General features: G+C 49.9%; 1 protein-coding gene across 1 annotated transcript in view; it reads left to right on the top strand.

Moving 5' to 3' along the window:
* Positions 1-4,312: 4,312 nt before the first annotated feature.
* Positions 4,313-7,097, top strand: part of CHD9 (chromodomain helicase DNA binding protein 9) — an 88,016-nt gene continuing 85,231 nt past the window's right edge. The window contains exon 1 of the mRNA XM_054269562.1: positions 4,313-4,345. The gene's annotated coding sequence lies outside the window, so the exon portion shown is untranslated. The remainder of the gene's footprint in view (positions 4,346-7,097) is intronic.

Raw genomic sequence — 7,097 nt, 5'->3', positions numbered from 1 at the left:
GTATCCAGCTGCCAGGTAAACTTTCAGGACACAGTAAAAGTAGAACATTCTAGCTGCTTTCCATTTCATAAAGCAGATTATTTGCATATTTAATTAGCAACCAGATATTTATTGGTAATTGTTTATCACAGTATTAAAGGTTTATATGCAGAATTCCAGCTACTCTTTCTGATCCACATATCCTTGGATGCAATTGTTCTCAAGCACTGTGAAAAAATTAAATTTTGTCCTAATCTAAAAAGATTTATAATGATACCCTGGTTTACATCTGCCTCTGCTAGGACATGAGAGAAACCATCTGCTTCTGGGTACTTCCTTTGCATCTGCAGTGTTTCAGATGTGCAGGTGCACAGCATAGCTGCTCCCTGCAGGAGTTCCAGCGTTCATTCCGGCTCACACAAACCCACAAACTGCCACGTGACAGCGCAACGAAACAAGCACAGCTCCCCATTTGAACCCTGTGGGAACATGTGACTTTGAATGTATTCACAGGCAAAATGATGTGAGCAGAGCCCCTCACCCTGCAGCGTTGTTAGCAGCTCCAGAAGCTACCTGGATAAAGTGTTCTGTTCCCTGTTCATGCTGCAGGTTGCAGAGGCACACACTGAGCCGTTGAACGTCTCAGCAAGGACTTGTTTTGTGTGGCACTGCAGCTCTTCAGCTGCATCCCAGACCCCAATCAGGCTTTTGGAGCACATCAGCAAAGACAGGGAGAGCTGCTCCAACACAGCAATCTGTGCACTCTGCTCTCTGCTTCCCCAAGTCACACAGGGTGGCTGCTGGAGAAGGATCAAAGCAGTCACTGTGGCAACAGCAGTCTCAGCAGCAGAGTCAGTTAAATGAGAACTTGATTGCTCTCTCCTGCTACCTGAAGGCTGTAGCCAGGTGGGGGGAGGTTTCTCCTCCTCAGTAACAAGTGATAGCAGAAGAGGAAATGGCCAGCAGCTGTTCCAGAGAAGGTTTGGATCAGAGATTAGAAAAAGTTTGTAAACCAAGAGTGTTGTAAAGGTTGGACAGGGGAGGGATGCAGAGCCTCCCAGGAGGTTGGACGGTTTGGAACAGACTGCCCAGGGACGTGGCGGAGTCACCATTCCTGAAGAGATTTAAGGGATGCAGATGTGGCACTGAGGAACATGGGCTGGTGCTGGGCTTGGCAGTGCTGGGACAATGGTTGGACTCAGTGATCACAGAGGTCACTTCCTACCTAAAGATTCAATGGGTCACTTGAGCCCTGACCTCAACACCTCTGCAGCAACTTCCATGGATAACCCAAGTACAGGAAAGTACAGCAACTGCTTTCCTCTGTTAGAGTTTTTCTGGCAAAATTTTATTCCATGCTTACAGAAGGATAAAGGATGAGTGTCCTTGCTTTGAGCACATAGGACCTCTCCCTCTATAGGCTACAATGGGTTACAAGACACATGTGGTAAATCCTAAGGCAGAATAGTTCTGTGGGAACCAAGAACATTGAAAAATGCATGTGCTCTAAATCTGTGGTACATGAGACATCTGAAGAAATGTATTAAAAAAAAAAAGAGTGGAAGGGCAAAGTATTTGTTCACTCTTACCAAACCCACAATTACAAAAAAGTGACCAATACAATGTGATCAAGACAATATAATTACCTTGTGAAGCAGTGCTACTGAGAAAATAGATACCATAAATGTATAAAACTTGCTAAAATTCTGATTGCTTGAAACAGCAATAGGATTTCAGAGTGGCGATGTAAAATATCAGAAGTTTTGATGGAAACAAAAATTAACACTGTGTAAAAGCCATCTCCGAAAGTGATGAGACACAGACATGTTTAAGAAAATCAAGCCTAAAACAAAAATAACTATTTAATTCTGTATATTTATTTATGCAACCTCTTTGTTTTCTAAATTCTAAAAGGATTCATCCAAACATGAAGTGCTCATGAGTTTCAATGTCCTTTTGAGCAGCAGAATAACCAGTCACACGACCCTATTTTTGGTCATTCATGTGATTTATGATTCCAAGCTTGTGCTCACAGCGTATGACACTGCCATTCACACTCTCCAGAGCTGAGAGCCCTTCACACTGTTCCACTGCTGTTGATAGCTTTATTAAGAAAGTACTACCACTGCCTGGCTAATCCTAATAAAAGGGTGAAGGCCAACTTTTTTCCATTGAAGTATGTGCTTATTTCTTTATGGGGGCTAGAGGAGCAGAGAAATGAAAGTTTTGATTTAGAAGCCATTAGGATTTTAAAAAACCCAACCAAACAAAAAACACAACAGCTATATTTATTTTTTTAAACTTTTTTTTAATTGCTGATGAGAGAAGGGGAAATTATGGGGCTGGCTAAAAGAAGATAGTAAAAACAAAGTTTAGTGTAAATACTAACAATAGTCTTCTGAATAATCTGAGAGGAAGACTGGAGTTTTTGTGATGAAGGAATTGAGAGATGGGGAGAAAGACAAAAGTACTGTAAAGCCAAAACATTGAAGTAGCTTGCTTAAAGGCTTGTCTTCTAAACTAATGCCGAGTAAGACCCTACCTTATGCTTGTAGCCACAGAATCTCAGCAGACAAACTATTTAGAAATTCTGTAATCAATTAATGAATTATAATTATAATCAAGCATATAAGATACACAACAAATCTGATAATATAATGACAAAACTTGCCTTAAATAATATCCTAACAATAGAAGCAACAGGTTGGAGAGAACCAGAAGTATATCCCATGTTCCCTGCTAGCAAGGAATGGAAGACTTAGGGTGAGATTTCTGATGGCCCCTGTGCCTGTAGTCCTCACAGGTACAATATCCAAGTGTATATAATCCTGACTGGGAATCTTTTTGTATTCCTGGAATTCTTAATTTAGTCTTTAGGTCAACTCAGAAGAGTTATGTAACTGTTCAACTAAAATGGGGTTTTTTTCCGTTTTTTTTTTCCTCTACTTATTTGCCAAAGTAGATAAAGCTGTAGGCAAGACCCAAAAAAGGTTTCTCACTTCAGCTGTGCTAGAAACTCTCCCCTCAAGCTTTTTGCTCTGCTGTCCTGCTACGGGGAAACGAGTCCTGTAACAGCTCTGTAGCTTGACCCTTCAAAAAGAAAAGTTATTTCAGATAACACTGAAGTGTCTTTGGCAACAGTTACTTCAAAACTTTGATTTTTAAATCAATATCTGTGTTTTAACGTACTTCATCTTAACAAGTTTGAAAAAAAAATTATGTAAAAGAAAAGGCTTATAGTTAACTTTGTTGGAATGTATGAGCCCTGTTAGTGCGTTCAATAAATGTATTCCAAAGTGGCTTGATCCGTGTACCTGAGGCTATACTCGTCCTGCCTGGCATCCCCCTTTGCATTTGCAGGCGGGAATTCCCCTCGCTCTCCCTGCAAGCCCTTGGCTTTCAATGGAAGACCTGGTGATGCCACCGCTGGGTCAGACGAACTGAGCTGCCAGCCCACGGGCTCTGCCTGGAGAGAGAGAGAGAGAGAGAGAGAGAGAGAGAGAGAGAGGGAGGGAGGGAGGGAGGGAGAGCGAGCCTTGGCTGGCGAGCACCATGCCCAGCGCCGGTGTCAAACGCGCCCCCGTGGTTTCCCGGAGCCAAGGCGGCATTCCCGCTGCCGGCCGCGCTCCCACGGAGGCACGGCCGGGGCGCCCGGAGCGGCTGCGTGAGCGCCTCGCCATATCGCGCCGGACCGCCAAGTTTCCCTTTCCCAGGGAAAATCCCCGCTCCCCCCGCCCCCCGCCGCCGCCCGGGGCCTGCCCCGCATCCCGGCCCGGCCTCCGCCGGAGCCTCCGGAGTAACCGCGCCCGGGATTGGCTTCTCCCGGCGCAGGGGCCATATTGGATGTGCCTAGCCCGCCGCACGCACCGCTCCGCCGGCTCCGCGCCGCCCGCCCCCGCCCCACCAGGGCTGCCCCTCCCGCGGGGGCTGCGGCGGGAGGGCGAAGGTGTCTCGGGAAGGGAACTCGCACGCTCCCGGGTCCCCTCTCCGCCCCCCGCGCATCCCCGCCCCGCGCACGCCCCTTCCCGCGCCCCATCCCCGCTCCGCCCGCCTCTTCCTCCCCTCACGCCGCTCCCTCCCTCCCTCCCGAGCCGAGCCGCCGTGTCAGCGCGCGGCGGCGGCCCCCGCGCGGGCGGCCAATCAGCGCGGGGGTGACAAATATGCAAATGCGCCCCCCAGCCCGTCCCCGCGGGTTCGCTGGGGCCGCTGGGGTCGCGGCGCGGAGCGAGTGAAACTTCGCCCCCCGCCCTGCGCCCCCCCCCGCGCGGGGCCCCTCCCGCGCAGCGCCCGCGGGGAGGAGCGGGGAGAGGCGCGGGGACAGCGCCGAGCGCCGCCCGCACCGCCCGCCGGCCTGCGACACCGCACGGTGAGTGAGTGCCGCCCTCGCCCGCCGGCTCCCGGGGGGGGGACACGGGGGGAATCCCCGCGGGGGGGAGGGGAAGCCGTCGCGCCCGCCCGCGGCCGCCCCGGCGCGGAGCTGTCACAGGCGTGGGGCATCGCCGCCTCCTGCCGGGCAGCGGCGGCGGCTCCGTAATGGCGAACCGGGCGGTGAGTACGTGCGGAGGGACGGGCAGGCCACGCTCCAGGTGCCGGAGACACCGGGCGGCCCCGGCGGCCCTGCCCGCCCCTGCTGCCGCCGGGGTCGGCGCGACGCGGCCTGCTCGGCACCCGGGCTCTCCCCGCCGCCGTCCCCGCCCGCTTCCGCCCCTCGCCGCCACCGCCGGGCGCGGGGCTCCGCCGGCCCCTCGCACCTCGCCGGCGGAGGTGGGTGGGAGGAGGAAGGGGGGCGGCGGCCAGGCGAGGCTTTTCCCGGGGGCGGCGCGGGTGGAGCGGGCAGGATGGAGACGGCGGGGGCGCCCGGGGATGCGGGCCCCGCCACGGCGCCCAGGGGTGGCCGGGGGTGGGGGTGAAGTTGGAGGGGAGGAATTGGGGCCTTGCCGGGGTCTCAGGGTGGGGGAGAGCCTGAACGTCCTGCTCGCTTACAGGTAAGAAGATGGCAGGGCGAAGGGAAGAGGGCTGGTCTCCTTAGGGGAGTCAGAGGAAAAGGCTGCATGTCCCTCTCCCCCGCCGAGAAGGTGGCACTGGGAGAAAAGGGTTGGGTGGATGAAGGTAGGGAAGGTAAAAATATCCCCGGCCACCTTGTGTCGTTTGGGAAGGGATGCAGAGCCTCCCAGGCAGAACAGTGGGCATGGCAGACCCGGCTTCTCACCACACAAGAGAATAGCGGTGGGTAGAGGGAGGAATTAAAATAATTTCTCAGGGCAAGAGAAGCAGTAAGAAAAAGGGGAGCTGAGTTTGGCAGCCCCCTGGCTTGCATTGACCCCAGCATGATCCCTCCGTGGGAGCAGGGGAAGGGAAGGTGACAGGGAGGGTTGGCAGTGGGTGAGGTGTGTCCGGGAGAGATGGAGATGGGCACGCACTCTGCTCTCCTCCTGGGCTGAGGAGAGCTGGTGGTGCATGGCCACAGGTTCCCACTGCATGGGTGGAGACTTAAAAAGGGATTTGTCTGTCAAAGTGCAGGGTTAGAATTTACAGACTGGTGATTTCCCACAAGGGGCTAGAAGCTGACCTCCTCCACGGATGACAAGGAGAGGATTTCGAGGCCAGCTCAGTGCTGTTGGTAGATGGCACTGGGTGGATAGGTGGCATGCATCTTTATTCCAGTGAAGTGGAGAAACTGTCACATTTCCCTCTGAGGCTTAATACACTGAAAGGTTAAAACCTCTTCATTTCTTCTTTGCACACAAATTTTTTGTGAACAGGGATGAAAACCAGCTGGAAAGGATTTTGAATTCTCTCATTTTGGTTGGATAGCTTTGACAACAAGCTTGATGCACACACTTTCAGTTTGTAGGAAATGGTTTGCTCTCCTCACTGTTGTATCAGAAGTGCCTTGAATCTTGAGCAGCTGAGAACTTCCTTCAGTTAGGAAAGCCATTTAATTTCATCAGTGTGAGAAAATACAGCTTGGTCTCTCTCCATCATGCAGAAGAGAGCTGGACCCTTCAGTGTTACAATCCCTGCTCATGGGGGACAAAGTAACAATCTGTGTGACAGGATAGGGTTTCTAGTTCTCTTGTGTATTTTTTGAGACTTTTAAGAAGTAGCCTTAAAAAGTAACTCTCCTCTCTCTGGAGAACTAGGTTCATCCTGAAAGCTCACTGCAACTGTTTTTAAACCTGGATCATTCGACACCATCAAGTTCCCAGTTGGCAGGTGTGAGGTAAAAATTATTTCACCTTGTTTCACATGTAATCATTTGTGTGCAGTTATACATGTGCTTATATTTCAAGGCAGAATATTAATATATTTTATAAAATATTAAAATATATTAATATATTTTCCTCATTTTGGAGCAAAATTTGGATTTTTATCCTATCTCTGAATTTTAGTTTGTTGTTGCACAGATCAACTTTTTGTTAGTTTCACAAAGTAAGTATCTTAAAATCAATAATTATTCCTATCTTAGACTTTGTGAACTGTTAAAGAAAGAGTAGAAATTAATAGTTTTTTGGTTTACTGGTTTCTAGACAGCCCCAACACCTTATACCTGTAACTAATAATGACTTTTTCATTCTTCCCACATCTGTCAGATGAGGCTTCCAACGTGCCATGGACTTCAATGCCCAGATTGTGTAAACCAAAGAGCAAAATTTAATAGACAGGTTTTTGAATGTTAACCAATTCAGGGATCAGTGTGCCAGGCCCTTTGCCCATAACTCACAGGCTCATGGAGAAGCTGGTGGGAAGCAAGGTAGGATGTGAGCTTCAGTTATCAACAGCCCTGTGGTTAAGGGCCATTGTGGACTCTCTTACCTTAAAGTGAATGTGAAGGAGCTTTTTTCTATCCCTGTTAGTGAGTAAGCTGCATCAATTTCCTTTGTATTTATAAGATCTCAAGGGCAGGCACCCAAGGAGTTACAGTGCATCTGTGCTGGTTTACTTTGTGCTAACTTGCTTATTTGTATTTAACCAATTTGTTCTATTTGTACAACTCTATGCTGCCTTTCCTGGTGAAGCCATACTAATTCATGCCACTCAGAGTAAGGTTATCATTTTTACTGTAAAAAGAAGTGAAATTTGAAGTTGAAGAGTTCTTCAGGAATTTTGAGGAGTCT

This window comes from Melozone crissalis, unplaced genomic scaffold, assembly GCF_028551555.1.
Source record: "Melozone crissalis strain CALT ecotype California unplaced genomic scaffold, PUWL_Pcris_2 ptg000007l_1, whole genome shotgun sequence".
Taxonomy (NCBI): domain Eukaryota; kingdom Metazoa; phylum Chordata; class Aves; order Passeriformes; family Passerellidae; genus Melozone; species Melozone crissalis.
The sequence above is the reverse complement of the archived record's forward strand: the minus strand, read 5'-3'. Positions and strand labels throughout refer to the sequence as shown.